Source organism: Cynocephalus volans, chromosome 7 (genome assembly GCF_027409185.1).
Source record: "Cynocephalus volans isolate mCynVol1 chromosome 7, mCynVol1.pri, whole genome shotgun sequence".
In the NCBI taxonomy this organism is placed as follows: Eukaryota; Metazoa; Chordata; class Mammalia; order Dermoptera; family Cynocephalidae; genus Cynocephalus; species Cynocephalus volans.
The window spans coordinates 126,015,484-126,033,748 of record NC_084466.1 but is presented as its reverse complement, the minus strand read 5'-3'; the positions used below and the strand labels follow the sequence as shown (position 1 = coordinate 126,033,748).

The 18,265-nt window shown below is 36.3% G+C and overlaps 1 pseudogene; it reads left to right on the top strand.

Moving 5' to 3' along the window:
- Positions 1–17,975, top strand: part of LOC134381768 (cytochrome P450 2C9-like) — a 28,743-nt pseudogene extending 10,768 nt beyond the window's left edge.
- Positions 17,976–18,265: the final 290 nt, after the last annotated feature.

Here is an 18,265-nt window from a genome sequence, read left to right as displayed (position 1 = left end):
GTTTGTAAATCTCTCACCAAAAAAAGAAAACTTTTTCTGTAATTTAATTTCTTTACCTGTCACAGGACGGATTTGGCCTGATAGTCAAATTTTATAATTTATTAATACATACTATTCTATTCTGTTGATGGCTGTACAGAACAATATCCCAGAATTCAAAAAGGAGGCTTTTTCTTAATAAACTAAATTTGGAGAATGATTGGAGGTGATGGTTGTTTACCTACTAAAGAAGGCAGTTTAAGAAAGGACATTGTTGGGCGGGAGGGAGGAGAGGGAGGCGGGAGGGAGGCTTTGGTAATGGGCCACAATAATCAACCACATTGTATATCGACAAAATAAAATTTAAAAAAAAATTAGTTAGGGTAATAGAAACAATTTTAATTTGCTAAAAAAAAAAAAAAAAAAATAGACACCCCAGAGAGCTGCCTTGCGCCCTCCAGTACGTGAGGACACAGAGAGAAGATCCTACCTATGCACCAGGAAATGGGCCTTCGCGAGGCACTAAATCTACTAGTGCCTTGGTCTTGGACTTCCCAGCCTCCCAAATTGTGAGAAATAAATTTCTGTTTGTAAGCTAAAAAATAAAAATAAATAAAAAATAAATAAAAAATAAATAAAGAAGGCAGTTTATTTAAAACAAACAAACAAACAAAAAACATTGAAATGAAAAATAAAAGGGCTCTATTTTACTTTTTTTGTTTGCCTTATCTGGGATTCATATTTGAAAGAAAAATTTGTCATTTTAACTTTTTAGACAAACAAATCCATATTATACTTATTGCTCATTTATATCAGTTTTCTTCTCAAATAACATTTATGCATTCTGCGTTTCACATTTGTACCTTCAAATATATGAATTCAACTATAGTCTTTCTCTCTTTAGTTCATCTCTACTGGTTTAACACACAATTCTTTCACATTCATTGTATATACAAAGCTTCCAGGTACCCTTCTATTGTCTCTTTCTCTTTCAGTGCTTTACAGTCTACAGGCTTTGCAGACAGATGTGATTCTGCTAAAAAAATTTGAATTATTAGGTTTTTAAAAGATGTCTTCTATTCTTTCCAAAGTGAGAGACACCCTGTGTTGCACAAGTGTAAAAAAAGGAAGTGGATCTGAATTGATTATTTAAAATATCATGATTTACTTAATAACAAGTCAGGCACAGAAAGAGAAATACCACATGTTCTCACTTATTGGTGGGAGCTAAAAATTAATATATAAATTCACACACACGCGCGCGCGCGCACACACACACACACACACACACACACACACACACACACACACACACACAAACCGGGGGGGGGGAGAAGATATAACAACCACAATTATTTGAAGTTGATACGACAAGCAAACAGAAAGGACATTGTTGGAGGGGAGGGGGGAGGGAGAAGGGAGGGAGGTTTTGGTGATGGGGAGCAATAATCAGCCACAATGTATATCGACAAAATAAAATTAAAAAAAAATAAAAATAAAATAAAATATCATGATTTAACTAGCTAGGTTGTAATGGCCAACTCATGTTTAAGGTAAGAGTAGTGTGTTGATTTTACATGTACTGAATTTTTTTTTTTCTGTTAAGGTAATTTGTAAGTAAGACAGGTCTTAAAATTTCTAAATTACCTTTACCTGTTGTATTAATACATTTCTGTTGCTTATGACAGAATACTTGAAACTGGATAATTTATAAAGAAATAAAATTTATTTCTTACATTTGCAGATGTTGGGAAGTCCAGGGAACACACCTGGTGAATACCCTGAACCAAGAGAGAGCTGACCTACTCACTTGCTCTCCTTATAAAGCCATCATAACCACACCCTGACCACCCATTAAACCATCAATGGATTAATTCATACTTGAGATTATAGCCCTAACAATCTCATCACCTCTTAAAGGCCCCACCTCTAAATTACCAAAATAGAATTTCCCACCATCTTAACACTGTTACAATACAGATGAAATTTCCAATGCATTGATCTTTGGGGGACAATTTTAACCCATAGCACCTGCTAACAAAAATAAAGTATTTTACATGTGTATTTTAATGATATTTTAAAATTGTTTCCAATTTTTAGCCTCACCCTGTGATCCCACGTTTTTTTCTGGGCTGTGCTACTTGCAATGTGATCTGCTCCATTGTGTTCCAGAATCATTTGGATTATAAAGATCAGAATTTTCTAAACTTGATGGAAAAAATCAGTGAAAATCATGGGTATCCGAGCTCTCCACGGATGCAGGTAAGATCAAGATACTTTCTTTTGGCACTTATGCTCTTTTTCCTGATGAGTCCAAAATTCTACATACACATGAAAACCACTGTGAAACCCTTGCTATGGATACCACAGTCTTGCCCAGAGCATCATGGAATACCTACCTGGCAAAAATGGCTCAGTCCTTTATTTTACACACAGGAAAAGTATGCCCAAATATGGGGCTGGCTTTCATGCCTGTTAGCGCTCAGACAAGTGTGGTTTTTCTACTAAACACCAAGGCTGTTTCTATAGAGTACTTGGTTAACTTTCCAAGAAAGCCCATGTCATTCAATGGACATCCAGTCCCTTTTTGGAGGCCTCCATTACTCACAAACTTGTGCTACAATGAACATTTAGTGACCTCTTTGTCATATTACTTGGCAGAAATATCCTGATTTAGGAAGAGAATATCTATTTCAAGGGGGGAGAATATTGGAGACCATAGAATTTTCCAGTAAACACTGAGTAGGGTAGGGGCATTTCCATCATGGTTAGTGATATTGAACTTTCATATACCTGTTGTCCATTTGCATATCTTCTTTTGAGAAATATCTATTCAGGTCTTTTGCCCATTTTCAATTCGAATTTCTTTTTCGCTATTGAGTTTCTCATATATTCTGGATATTAACTCCTTGTCAGATGCATAGCTTACAAATATTTCCACCAAATCTGTATGTTGTTTCTTTGCTTTGCTGATTTTTTTTTTCTGGTGCTGATATTTTTAGTTTGATATAACCTAATTTGTCTACTTTTGGGGTTTTTTTGGCTGTGCTTTTGAAGTCTTATCCAAAAAAACTCCTTACCCAGACAAATAGCATAAAGCTTTTCACTTGTTTTCTTCTAGTAGTTTCATAGTTTCAGTTCTTCCATTTAAGTGTTTAATATATTTTGAGTTGATTTTTGTATACACAGAGAGATAGGGGTCTCATTTCATTCTTCTGCATGAAGGTATCTAATTTTTCCTGCACAATTTGTTGAAGACACTGTCATTTTCCCTTGTGTGTTTTTGTTATTTTTGTCATAAACCAGTTGGATATAAATAAATTGATTTATTTTGGGGTTTTCTATTTTATTCCATTGGTCTTGTGTCTTTTCATGCCAGGTCCTAGCTTTTCTGATTGCTATAGCTTTGTAGTATATGAAGATCCTTCAAAAAGTGTGTGGAAAAATAGAATTAAAAGACAATACATTTCTTTCCATGAACTTTTAGAAGATCTTTCTATTTTGAAGTTAGGTAGTATGATGCCTTCAGCTTTCTTCTTTTTGTTCAGCATTGCCTTGGATATTCAGGATCTTTTGTGGTATCATTTGAAATTTAGATTTTTTTTCTATTTCTGTGAAAGGTGTCATTGGCATTTTGATCGGAATTGCAGTGAATCTTTAGATCTTTGTGGGTAGTATGGTCATTTTAACAATATTAGTTCTTCTAATCAATGAACATAGAATGTGTCTCCATTTTTATGTGTCCTCTTCGTTTCTCATTAGTGTTTTATCATTTTCCTTGTAGAGATATTTCACCTAATATTAGGTATTTTATTTATTTATTTGTGGAGCTGTTGTTAATTTAGGATTGTTTTCTTGATTTGCTTCTCCGGTAGTTTGCTGTTGGTATATAGTTTGGTTAATGGATACAAAGAATGACTATGTTTCACAAAGAAAAATTTGCTAATTATCCTGATTTGATCACCACATATTGATCACAAATACTTATAGTCAACTTTTCACCTCATGAATATATATAATAAATTATCTTTCAATTAAAAAAAAACATTCAAAACACTTAAGCAAAAAATATTTTGCCATCATTCTAAATTCATTTATTAGTTCTAATAGTTTTTGGTGAAGCCTTAGGTTTACTATATACAAGATCATTTCCTCTGCTGACAGGGACAGTTTGATTTCTTCTTTTCTAGCACATGATATATCCTGAAGAATGATACAAATGCTGTTCAGAAAAATGTGTATTCTGAAGCTATAGCATGGATGGTCTATAAATTTCTGCTAGGTCCATTAGATCTAGAATATAGTTTAACTTGCTTTTCCTAGATGATTTGTTGTCTGCGTAATCTGTCCATTGTTGAAAATGGGGTGTTGAAGTCACCTACTATTATTGTATTGCAGTCTCTCTATCTTTTTAGTTTTATTAATATTTGCTATATATATTTAGCTGCTTTAATGTTGGGTGTATATATAATCCTTCTCTTTATTTTAACATTTACTCGTACATATGTGGGGTATTGTGTTGTTTCAATACAAGAATATACTGCACAATGATTCACATAGGGTATTTAGCCTAGTTTTGTACCTATTAGTCCACTGCTTCTTCTCCCTCTGCCCCCCTCTAGTAACCATTATTCCACTGTCTAGTTCAATGAGAATCACTTTTTGAGTGATATCATATTGTATTTGTCTTTCTGTGCTTTATTTATTTTACTTAACTTGATGTTTCCAGTTCCATTAATGTTGCTGCAATGATTGGATTTCATGTTTTTATAGCCAAATAGTATTCCATTGTGTGTATATACCACAGTTTTTTTTTTTAACTAAGTCATCTCTTGATGAATGTTTAGGTTGATTCTATCTCCTGGCTATTGTGAATAGTGTTGTGATGAACACAGGAGTGTAGGTTTCTTTTTGGTATATTGATTTCATTTCATTTGGCTATATACCCAGTAGTGAGTAAATGTAACCAAGGAGTGAAAGACCTCTACAAGAAAAACTATAAAATACTGGAAAAATAAACTGAAAAGGACAGAAAAAAATGGAAAGATATATCATGTTCATGGGTTGGAAGAATTAACATCGTCAATACAATCCCTATCAAAATACCAATGATGATTTTCACAGAAATAGAAAAAATGATCTAAAAATTTGTATGGAACCACAAGAGACCCCTTAGAGATAACCAAATCTTGAACAAAAAGAACAAAGTTGGAGGTATCATACTTCCTGACTTTAAAAATATACTATAAATATATAGGAACTCAAAAAGCATGATACTGGCACCAAGCAGAGACATCGACCAATGGAACAGCTTAGAGAGCCCAGAAATAAACCAAAACATTTGCAGCCATCTGGTTTTAGAAAGCAATACCTAAAATATACACCCCGTAAAGAATAGCCTCTTCAATAAATGGTGCTGTAAAACTGGACATTCACATGTAGAAAATTAAAACTGGACTCATTATCTCACCATATGCACATAAAAACCCCTCAAAATGGATCAAATATATAAATTTAATATCTGAAACTATGAACCTACTAGAAGAAAACATAGGGCAGACACTATTCAAAATGGGAGTGGGCACTGCTTTTTTTGTGCAAGACTACAGAGGCACATGAAACAAAAGGAAAAATAAACAAATGGGACTACATCAAATTAAAAAGCTGCTGCAAAGCATGGGATACTATCAACAAAGGGAAGAGTCAACCCACAGAATGAGCAAAAGCATTTGCAAACCACACATCAGATAAGGGGATAATATCCAGAACATATAAGGAGCTCAAACAACAACAGCAAAAAGAAAACAAAGAGCAAACAACCCAATTAAAAAATGGGCAAAGCACCTGAACAGACATTTCTCAAAAGTAGACATATAAATGGCCAATAAGCACATGAAAAATGCTCAGCATCACTAATCATCAGAGAAATGCAAATTAAAAACACCATGAGATAACATCTCAGTCCAGTTACAATGACTGTTATCAACAAGACAAAAATTAACAAATGATGTTGAGGCTGTGGAGAAATAGGAACTCTCTTACATTGTTTTGGTGGGAATTGGTGCAGCCATCATGGAAAACAGTTTGGAGTTTCCTCAGGGTGCATACATATTTCTATTTGTTATATCCTCCTTCTGTATTGACCTTTTTATCATTATAGTATAACGTTTGTTGTCTTTTCTTTTTTTACATTTTTGACTGTCTATTTTATCTCACATAATTTTAGGTAGTCCTGCTCTTTTGGTTTCTATTTAAAAGGAATATCTTTTTTCCATCCCTTGACTTTCAGCCTATGGGTTTTCTCAGCAGTTGAATGAGTCCATTGTAGGCAGCATATAAGTTGGTTGTTTTTTCTTTTATCCATTTAGACACTCTATGTCTTTTAATTGGAGAATTTAATCCATTTACTTTCAAGACAATTTTTGAAAACTGTGTACTTACTACTGACATTTTGTTACTTGTGTTTTATTTGTATTGCAAATACTATTTCCTTCCTTCCTCTTACCGTATTCTTACACTTACTATATAGGCGATATTCTCTAGTAGTATATTTGAATCTTTTTGTGTTTTTATTTTTAGTGTATGCATTATAGGTTTCTGTTTTGTGGTTACCATGATACAAAAACATTCTATAGTTATAACAAATTATTTAAACTGTTAACAACTTAATTTTGATAGCAATAAAAAAGAAACAAAAATATCTGTACACTTTAACTCCACTTTCCTCCACATTTTGAATTTTTGATGTCACAATTTACACATTTTTGTATTGTCTATCTCTTAAAAATTATTTTAGTTATTATTATTATTTATAGTTTAATCTATTTTCATCTTCACACTAAAATATAAGCGGTTTAAACACCTTAATTTTAGTACTAGACTATTCCGAATTTGTCTGTATACTTACTTTTACCAGTGTAGGTTCTCTTTTTTACACATTAACATTCTTTTCTTTCAGTTTGAAGAGCTCCCTTAGCTCTTGTTGTAGGAAAATTCTGGTGGTGATAAATTTCCTTAGCTTCTGTTTGTCTGGTAAAGTCTTTATATCTTCTTTAATTCCAAAAGTTAGCTTTGTTGAGTACAGCATTCTTGAATGGTGGGTTTTTTCCTTGTGGCAGTCTGAATTTTTCATCCAACTCCATCCTGACCTGCGACATTTCTGCTGAGAAGACTGCTGCCAGGCGTGTTGGAATTGCCTTATGTGTTATTTGCTTCTTTTCCCATGCTGCTCTGCTTTCAGAGCCTCTTTGTTTTTGTCCTATAAGAATTTAATTACAATACATCTTGGGGTAGTTTTTTGGGGGTTAAATCTCTTTGGTGAATGTTGACATTCCTGTACCTGAATATTTATATCTTTCTCCAAGTTTTTCAAGTTTTCTCTTATTATTTCTTTGAACAGACTTCTACCCTTCTGTCTTTCTCTACTCCCTCCTGAACCCCAAGTCTCTTATGCTTTCTTCTTTTTTTAAATTCTTTTTTTCTCCTCTGATTACGCACTCTCAAATAGCCTGTCTTTGAATTCACTGATTCCTTCTTCTGCTTGACCAATACTGCTGTTTATATTCTCTATTGCATTTTTGTTTCATTATATGTAATTTTTAGCTCCAGAATTTGTTTGATGTTTTTGTTGTTCTTATTTCAATCTCTCTTTTACATTTGTCTGATAAATTTCTGAATTGTTTCAGTGTGTTTTTTCAAATTCACTAATATTTCTTAACACATCTATTTTGAATCCCTTGTTTGACAAATCTCACCACTTCATCTCTTTCAGGTCTGTCACTATCAACTTGTATTGTCCATTTGGTGAAGTCATAATCGTCTGATTGTTGTTGATGCTTGTGTATAGATGTTTGTGTCTGTGCATTGAAGAGATAGGTATTTATTTCTGCCTTTTCTGACTGACTTTGCACTCATTCTTTCTTCATTGGGCCCATACAGAAATCTAAGCAAACTGGCTGTTTTTAGAGCATTTTACTACAGCATCTGTTTCAGTTCTGCAGGGTGCTCTAAGCCCAGGTTTGCCATGAGACTTTCAAAGGCTCTGAATTTGGTGTGGCATCCTGTCCCAGATGCACCTGGGGTATTTTCAAGGAAGTTACATGAGCTGTGTGGAAACCTGGCCATGAACTCGAGTTCAGAAGCCTGTCCCTTTGGCCCATGTGGGAGAGCATTTCCCAGCAATATCCTGCATTGGTAGAATAATTTCCTGACTGCAGCAAGAGGGGCTGGACCTGAGACTGGGTTCCCTCTGAGTGCACTCGAATATAAAGTTGGTGAGCCTGACACAGTGGCCTAGATGTGCATGTTTCCCAGCATTTTTTTTTTTTTTTGCATATGTGGGACAGTTTCTTGCCTGTAGCAAGAGTGGCTGGAGCTAGGACTGGGCCCCTTCAGAATTCTCTGTAGGATGAAGCTGGTGATCCCATTTAGTAGCCCAGATGTGTGAGCTTCACAACAGTTTCCTACATGGGTTGGACAGTCTGTGAGCACTTTAAATATAGCATTCCACTGATTTCTGGTCTCCATAGCTTCTGAAGAAAAATTGACTTTTATTCATATTGAGGATCCCTTGTATGTGATGAGTCATTCCTCTCTTGATAATTTTTAACATGCTCTTTGTTTTAGATTTCTGACAGTTTGTTGAAAATATGCCTTGGTAAGGGTCTTTATGGTTTTATCATTTGGGGAGGTTATTAAGCTTCCTAGAAGTGTATATTTATGTTTTTCTGATTTAAAATCAGATTTGGAAAGTTTTCAGCTGTTATCTCTCCAAATATTTTTCTACCTCCCACCCCGATTTTCCCCTACTCTTACTATTACATAATGAAATTCCATAGGTCCCTTTCGCACAGTTCCTTTTTCCTAAAGCCATTTTCTTTTCTGCTACTCAGACTGGATCATTTCTGTTGTCATGTCTTTATGCTTGCTGGTTTAGTTTTTCTCCTTTTAGAAGTTTGCTGCTGAACTCTGGTGATTTTTTTTTTCTATCTTCTATTGTATTTTTAACTCCAGAATTTTTATTTTTTTGTTTTTAAGAATCTTTTTCTTATTATTGATATTCCTGACATTTTTGCTCTCCTAATTTTCTTTGTGCATGGTTTTCTTCAGCTCTTTGAAGATATTTAAGACATTTAATGTGAAGATTTTATCTAATAATTCCAATATTTGGGCTTCGTCCTTGATGATTTCTTTCAAATTCAGTTTTGAGCTGTTAATATGTACTATTACTTGTTTCTTTGTATGCTGTGTAATGTTTCCTTGAGAACCGAACATCAAATACTTAGTAATGTGTTAACTCTGGAAATAAGATTTTCCCCTATTCCTGCAATTGTTTTATTACTTGATGAAGGCTGAAGTCATCCATTTATTAGTTACTTTTACAAATTAATTTTACCAAGTCTATATTTATTGTCATCTTTGATTACTTGAATCTCTGTTCTGTTGTCTGCGCAGTCAGTCGGTGCCTTTACAGAGATTTTCTTAAGTCCCTATATCCAACTGTTTTTCAAAAAGGAAAACACCATTCTGTGTTTTGAAATCATCTCATCCAATGCCACTGAATAAGTTGTTCAAGCCTATGGGGATTGAAAGAATGGCCAGTCTTTGTGCCATCCCACCAGCCATCAGATTCAAAACCCTTGTTTTTGAAGGAAAATGTCCCTACTGCTCAGCCTGGGACCAGGAATTTGCACTGCAACATAATGCACTGTCTACAAAACTACCTGCCATTGAACTGGAGTATGAAGAATGCTAGCCTCTATGAGGGGTCTTCAAAAGTTTTTGCGATGATTCTATTATCTTTTAGTTCTATTTTTTTCACAAACTTTTGAAGCTCCCTCGCATGTGAGATGCCAAATTTTCTAAAATTTACCAGATACATTCTTTATCAAGCTTTATCATTCCCCTGGATGCTGCAAGTGTTTGACTAGGTTCCAAGCGCCCAAAATAGTTTTTTTTTAGACAGATTATGCTAGGCTAATGGCTGTTTTGGTGGAGAACTTGACTCCATTCTTGAACTTCCTGATCTATCATCTTGGTCACATTACTTCAGTAATGCCATCATAATAATATTAGTGTTTCTTTCTATGACAGGGAATATCTTTCCATTTGTTTAGGCTTTCTTTAATGTCCTGCAACAATTATTTACATAGACTAGCTTAATCATGATAAGCTATGTTTGTGTCACCATTAAATCTCCAAATTAATTTCAATAGATGTGAATATTAATATCGGTTTATGAATGCATTGATTTTCTTACTGACAAGTCTAATTTTAACTTAAGCTCAGAAAACAGTGTGAAGCTGATATTATGAAGGGAGATTAATATCTTTGTCTAGCAAGTACAGGTGTTGAGAGTGTTTAGTTTATTTTAATGGTGTTGATTACATAATATTAGATATGTCACAGGTCACCTGGAGATTATAAAAGCATCATTAATTTAACGCTGGCCTAGGACCTAATTAGAAAATACATATTTGTATTTTACTAATCCCCTGTACTCAATATTTAAAACTTCCCTCATGTTGTCAATTCTCTGTTACATCTCCTTCTCAGTCCTAAGCTCTACTTCATTGTCCATGTCAACTAGCCTCTCCCAACTTCCAATTTCTGAGAGCTCCATCCAATTATTTCCTTAGCCTTGGCACCTGCATTACCCCATTCTCTCCTTTATTCCATATGAGCTATTAATATCTCAGCTCTCTGTCTTCTTGATTGTAATCCCTCTTCAATCTGTATATTCCTATTTATTCTTGCCCTGCTCCCTAGATCTAGCTGCCTGTTGCCTCTGGAATGCAACAGAGCTGGTCCTATTGTGTCTTTGTGATTCCATTTCTTTCCATATAATCCATCCTATGTTTTGCTGCCATATTAGCTTTGGCATAATTTCATAATGAGTCTGCAGGCAATATTGAACTTATGTAAATTTTTGACAGAGGAAGAGAGTTGCAAAGTATTGCATTCTTTTTTGTTTGTTTATATGAAATGAACTGTTAAAATGATGGTTAAGAATAGAGATATGACTTGCAGTCAACATGGCGGAATAGATGGTCCTCAGCATCACTCTTTCCCACAAATCAACCAAATGATAACTATTAAAATGCAACAACAGTCAAGCTGGGGCTGCTAGAGCTCAGGGAAAGAGGAGGAGAGACCTATGGAGAATATAAAGGAAGAAGGCATGAAGAGAGAAAAAAAGGACCACTCCCAGCATTTCAAGCCCAGGTCACTTCAAGACTGGCCCTGGTGAGCACATGGAGCAAAAGCTAGCAAAAGCCACAGCTGTGCCCTTCATATGAAGTTGCTTGGAGGCTTCAGGGGAGAAGAGGGTCTTGTTTGGCCACAGGCCAGCAAGACCACTAACAGGGTTCCCATGGAACCACATCGAAGTGAGGGTCCACAGACAACTGAAAAAGGAGCCACTCAGAGGCTGGTGAGTCATTGAAAGGGACAGGTGCATGGCCCATCCCATGGGAAGCGTTTGCTGTAGGCAGTGGGGGAGATGGGCCCCACTGGGCTAACATAGAGGCACAGAATGTATGGCTGATATGCCCTGTTATCAGCACAGGCCCACTCAGTGTAGAATGGTCAGGAACATAGAACTTCAGGGGGTGCAGTTTGCTGAAAAGACTCAGGCCCAGACCAGAATTTCCACACAATCCATGTGTACTGGTCCTCACAAGACCCAGAAGTACTTATAAGGAAAACAATTGTAACCTGAGCTGCATAAAAAGCCTTCCCCAGAGAATCAGCAGTAACGCAGCAATTTAGCTCAACCACAGGGTTCAAGTCCTGGTTCTCTTAGGAATTTCCCCCACTTTGGTAGTAACCAAAGGACAACTTAGCTCTAGTACAGAGTTTAAGTGATAGGAACAGCGAATAATCCACAACAGAACTGAAAGAAAAAAAAATACCCACAGATCAAAGACAAAGTTTGATATTTCATAAGTCTAACACCACCGAAGAACACCTATGCAACCTAGAAGGACTGGGAGCCCCCTGGACTCCCAAGCTGGGGAGGGGAGAAGGACGTGGTCCTTAGCCACCCCCACTCAGACAACTGCACCTAGCCCAGGGATGACCACTGAGCCACTTCAGGAAGCACCCTAGGCTCCCAAGCTGTGGTGGTGGGGGGCCAAGGACTTCAGCCATGTCCCCCGAAAAACTGCACCCTACCCAGCAATGACCAAGATGCAACTGGAAGCCCCTTTGTCTCCCCTGCTGGAATGAAGGGGGTTCCATGGGCCTCAACCACTCCCCTCTCTCCTCCTTCTCCCACCCTATTTCCCTTTCCCTTCCTCTCTCCCCCTCCCCCAACTGCTCTGCAACATCTTATAATGTAAAAAAAAATATATATTAATAAATAAATGAATTTTCTTAAAAAAAGAATAGAGAAATAAGTCTGGATTAACCTATGCAAAATATATTTTGACCTGAAATAACCAACTAGTTGCATTGATTCAATTTTTTTGTGCAGTCTAATCTAATAATATCAACAAATATGGCTTCACTGGCTATTGTACAAAGATTATTAGATTTATGTCAATGTAAACTTTGAGTCTGCCATAAATGGTTTTGTCTTTGGAGCTCAGGATCACCTTTCATATTCATAATATCTGATAGAATTGTGGGTACAAGACTGAGGATCATTAAATGCTGTATAATTTTTAGGTGATTTCTAGAAACCTAAAATTCTAATTTATTTTTATTTCTTTTAATTGGAGCATAATTCATTATATGTATTTTCAGGGTACAACATTGACTACCATCACTAGTGTACAACATATTTAAACCAAATCAATATTATTAGCATATTCATTATTACAAATCATATTCTTTATTCTTTATACCCCTTATCCAATCTCTCTCCACCCCCTTCTCCCTTCCCCTCCCCCATCCACTAATAACCATTGAATTTTCTCTCCTTCTGAAAGGTTAACATATTATTGTGGTCTTTTCCTACTTTCTTCTTTCCTTCCTTCCTTCCTTTTTTCGCTTGTTTATTTGTTTGTTTCTCTTTCTTTCTTTCTTTTTTTGTTTGTTTCTTTCTTCTTTCCTTCTTTCTTAACACCCACTTATGAGTTAGGACATATGGTATTCCTCTTCTGCATCTGGCTTATTTCACTTAACATAATTTTCTCCAAACTCATACATGTTGCTACAGATATAGAATTTCATACTTTTTCTATGGCTGAGTAGTATTTCATTGTTGATATATACTACAATGCCCTTATCTAGTCATCTGTCAATGGACATTTATGTTGGTTCTATATTTTGACTATTGTAAACAGAGTTGTAGTGAACATGGGAGTGCAGGTATCCCTTCAACATAATGATTTCCATACCTTTGGGTATATACCTAGAAGTGGGATTGCCGGATCTTATTGCAGTTCTATCTGCAGTTTTTGAGGAACCTCCATACTGCTTTGCATAATGACTTTACTATTTTACAATCCCATCAGCAGAGTAGAAGAGTCCCCTTTTCTCAATATCCTCTCCAACATTTCTTCTTCATGGTTTTATTAATAATGCCCAGTACAACAGAGGTGAGATGATCTCAGTGTGGTTTTGATTTGTATTTTCCTGAGGATTAGTGATGTTGAGCATTTTATCAACCACCTGTTGGCCATTTGCATGTCTTCCTTTGAAAAATGTGTGTGGCTGGCTGCCTGCAGGGTGGTCCAGGCTGTTACTGTGGCAGTGGGCCCTCCTTGTGAGGACAGAAGCTATGGCAGTGCTAGTGGTAAACCACCTCTTCTGGCTCCTGTTCTGCGTGGCTGGAGGGAGTGTGCAGTGGCTTATGGCTGGGTGCTGGGTCATGCAAGTTGCTCCTTTTGCTGGCTCCTGCTTGGGGCAGTTGGAAGGGGCTGGTGCATTCTTCCAGCTGGTTGCTGGGTTGTGTGTGTTCCTCCCTCAGCTGGCTCCTGCTCCAGGTGGTGGGATAGGACAGGTGGTGGCTTCTGGCTGGATGCCAGGTCAAGAAAGGCAAACTTTTCATTCAGGCTTGTAACATCTTTCATGATGTGGTCCTAATTTACTTACTTATATCAATTAATATTGTGTTTGTTTACAAACAGGATAAATTCTACTTAATAATGACTTGAACAAACAGTGGGTTTATTTAACAGAGATAAAAAGAATCCCATGGTGGGCTAATCCAGAGATAATACAGTAGCTTTGAAGCATCAAAGAGTCAAGTGCCTCCAATTTTTCTTCACCATATTTGGTATATAGGCCTTCATTTTCATGGTTAAATCTTCATGTCCCAAGGTGTTGTCTACCTACCTACTCCTTTACATCTGTGTTTTAAGTGAGATGGAGGAAATAGAAAAAGTGTTACCAGTAGGCTACTGCTTACATCCTTTTTGGGAAAGAAATATGCTGCCTGGCTCATCTAGCTGTAAAGATTCTCATGAATGGAAATTTTAGGCAAGCAAGGAATAAGGGGATAGTGAATAAGTTTGAATGAACTGATCTACAGTCTCTGCCACATAATACAGTATTTTGTTCCAATACTGTATTGTCTAGATTCTGTGTTTGGCTAATTTTATAATGATGTGAGTTATTCTGAATATACTGCAGTTAAATATACTGACATATAATTTGTCAGATAATTGCATTAAAATGTTCCTAGGAAAAGCACAAACAGCATTTGGAGTTTACCTTTGAAAATGTGGTAATTACTGCACTTGATTTGTTTGGGGCTGGCACAGAGACCACAAGCACCACCCTGAGATATGGACTCCTGCTCCTGCTAAAGCACCCAGAGGTCACAGGTATGAACACACTGATGAGCAGAGTGAATTTCAGCAAAGATGTTGGGAAGATCTTGCTAGTGTCCTCCATATTCTTTCTCTTAGAGAAGCTTCATTATTAAACTTCTGTGCTACCAGCTGCAATCTGTCCAAACTTAAGGCTGTGATTAAGATGGGGCATCTTTGCAGAACATGGGAGGGTGACTAAGAAAAGTAAAGACAGCATGGCAGTAGGAGAAGGAATAAAGCTCTGGTGTCATGTCTGGATCCCATTTGAGGTCGATTGTGGCAGGCAGAGCCAGCATCAATTGGCCTGGGATTGCATATTGTTTTTATTATGAAAAGACTACTTTGAACAGTAGTATGTTCTTGTGAATTCCAGTCCTCCTTCTGAAAATTCAGGGCTCTAATCCTGGGAAAATGTAAACTCTTCTCATGGAGGTACAAGTGAAAGTCCTAGAAATTTAGTGATGCTGTCTGAGATCATTTCTAGCCTGGGAAGTATTCTAAAAAGTTCGATTCATGAGAAAGATGTTTACATTTAGGCAGAAGATATATCTAAAGGAATTTTTTTATTCTAGAAGTTTGTATCTATAAAACTAGTATCTGAAAAAATGAGATTTTTTTTTGGGGGGGAGAGGATCAATAATTTTAACATTTCTGAATAGCTTTACTTTAGAAATTTACCTTTAAATAGTTCTAGTTATGCAGCAGATAAGAAACATACATTTTTTCTCTTGATAGGATTCCACCAAAATAATATTAACCTAATTACATATGAAGTTTATTCTTATTAAAGTAGGAGGAGAGGAGTGCTGGAAACATCCAACAACTCTTCAGCAAATTTCTAAAATACAGAAATCAGACTGAATTGTAAAAATAACTCAGCAGAGGAGATGAAGTTGTAACGTTAGTGTCAGAGAAGGAAGACATATGAAAGAAGAAAAACCAGTCTGTGTCCCTACTGTCCCACAAGATTCCATATTTTGAAATAGCAAGTGTCAGAGAAGGTCAAAAATGATGCGGAAAAAGGAGACTTTTCCTGTCCCAGTTCCATCTACAACTCTTTTATCAGGTAATGGATTATCCCCCAAGGAAAAGGAGGCTCAGTCTCTAAAAAAACTATGTCTATGAATCCCTATACTCAGGGACACTGAGCAGCAACAGAGAAAAGTGAGGTGTGGGCTGGGAAAGAAGGTTTGGTAAAATTTCTGTTCTTGAATTCATAGACTTTTAGCTTTTCTCTCCGTCTTGCTTTCTGAAATTCAGCCGCAAGACATATCCTTTGAAAGTGAGCAGATCTAGAGAAAAAAAACCTCCATATTTTGCCATCTAAACAGAAAATTGTCTCTAAATGTCCAGCACAGTGAATAAAATAAAAATATTCACCCAAAGAACCAGGGTCATGGAATTTTAGAAAACTGAGATTAAAGGAGAAATCATAAAAGACTTTTGCAGAGACATACGAGGTCATATATAAAGATTTAGGATTCAGAACAGCATCAAAATTCTCAAGCGTAACTTTTAGCTTGTGTATCAATAGATAAGTGTATTTTCAGACCTGCACATTTGCCAAAATTTTTACTCCATATTTTCCTTTTCTCAGAAAATTCCAGAGGATGTGCTCCATCCAAATGTCTGAAACCAAGTCAGAGGAAGTCATGGGATCCAGGAATCAGGAGGCCTCATGTAGGAGAATGAGACTGTCAGGGAGGCTGCTGGGCACCAGGCCTAGAAAACCTGGAGGCTGCTGGGCCCCAGGTCCCTTCAGAAAGGACCAGGTTGACAATGCCGGTGTGAAGGCAGACACCAAGAACAAAAGAGTGTTACAGATTTTATGATGTTTTCCAATAATTGGGAAGTTGTTACTAGGAGTTTCAAACATGTACCTGGGTATTGGGAAATAAATGTAACTCAGGTAATGTGAGGGAGCTTTAAACAGTTCGTGGAAAGATTAATATTATCTTCCAATTCAATTTTTCCGTGAACTTTTTGAAGTATCCTCTTAGAAAATTATAAATTAAGAGAGACATGCTTAAGTCCAACAAAAATCCAAAAATGAAACCTATGCTAGTTGTCTAACCAGTGAAACATATTTATGTAGTCAGAAAACATGTCAGTCACATAACCATATTATGTCGTACTTCAAAAAGTTTGTGGATAAATAGAATTAAAAGATAATACAAATTGTTCCTGAACGTTTTGAAGTACCTTAGTATTCTGAGAAACACAGTTGAGTAGACGTGTGTGTGTGTGTGTGTGTGTGTGTGTGTGTGTGTGTGCGCACACATGTATCTGTACCTGTTTGTGGGTGTGTGTTCAACTACGAGGTAGAGATGGAGATTAGAGTTTTTATCTGTTATATCAAGAAATCTTTACATATTCTATAAAAATGGATAAGTAAAAAATGGAAAGTAGAAACAGATGGTTTTTATTTAGAAACATGAATGTATTATTCAGAAGCTACTAGAGTTCTCAAAGTGGCCACATTTGGGAAGCGGGAACATGAAGAGAGTACCACTGCCAAGTGCACCCACAGAGACACACAAAACACACAAACATATACGTACACATACATCCACTAGCAGAATTTATTTTTTAATCACGATAAATCATTTTGATAGAAAATTAATATGATTCCTGCTTCTCTTTCAGCAAGATAGTAATTATTTTACCTAATTACATGCTAACTTTATATTTGCAAACATTTCATCATTTTGATTGATATTACTTATCATATATGCTATTATATTTGTATGTACAGATTAATCTTTATGCTTAGGTTATGGCACAAATATATGCTTTTCAATTATAGCAATAATTTCTCTAAGTTTAAGTGTACTTCTGTTCATATAATTTATGTGCATAATGCTGTTAGGATACCTTTGTAATGTTTTATGCATCCTTGAATTACTACAACAAATGTGCTGTTTTTCTCCTTTTGCATCAGTTCTTCCTTGTGTCTTATCAGCTAAAGTCCAGGAAGAGATTGAACATGTGGTTGGCAGACACTGGAGCCCCTGCATGCAGGACAGGAGTGACATGCCCTACACAGATGCTGTGGTGTATGAGATCCAGGGATACATTGACCTTGTCCCCATCAACCTTCCCCATGGGGTGACCTGTGACATTAAATTCAGAAACTACATCATCCCTAAGGTAAGCTTGTTTCTCCTACATTTCAACTCGGTGCTCTTGAAATTCCCAAGTTCAAAGTGTGGTTTCAGACCTCTACCCACATGATATGAGAGAAGAGCCAAACTCATATGCATAGCACCTTAATGGACTTTATGCTGTTTAGGGTTTGGGGCTATAAATCTTCCTAAAAGGTCTTGGTACCTGGTAGTGTAAGTCTTCCAAATTTGCTCTACTTGTTTAATAATGTTTTGGTCATTCTGAGGTGTTTACCTTTCTAAATAAATGTTAAATTGTCAGTTTGTCATCAGAGTAACATTAAATCTCTAGATCAATTTGGAAATAATTGACTCCATGATGTGTTCAATTTTTAACTTCATAAATGTGATTATACTTCC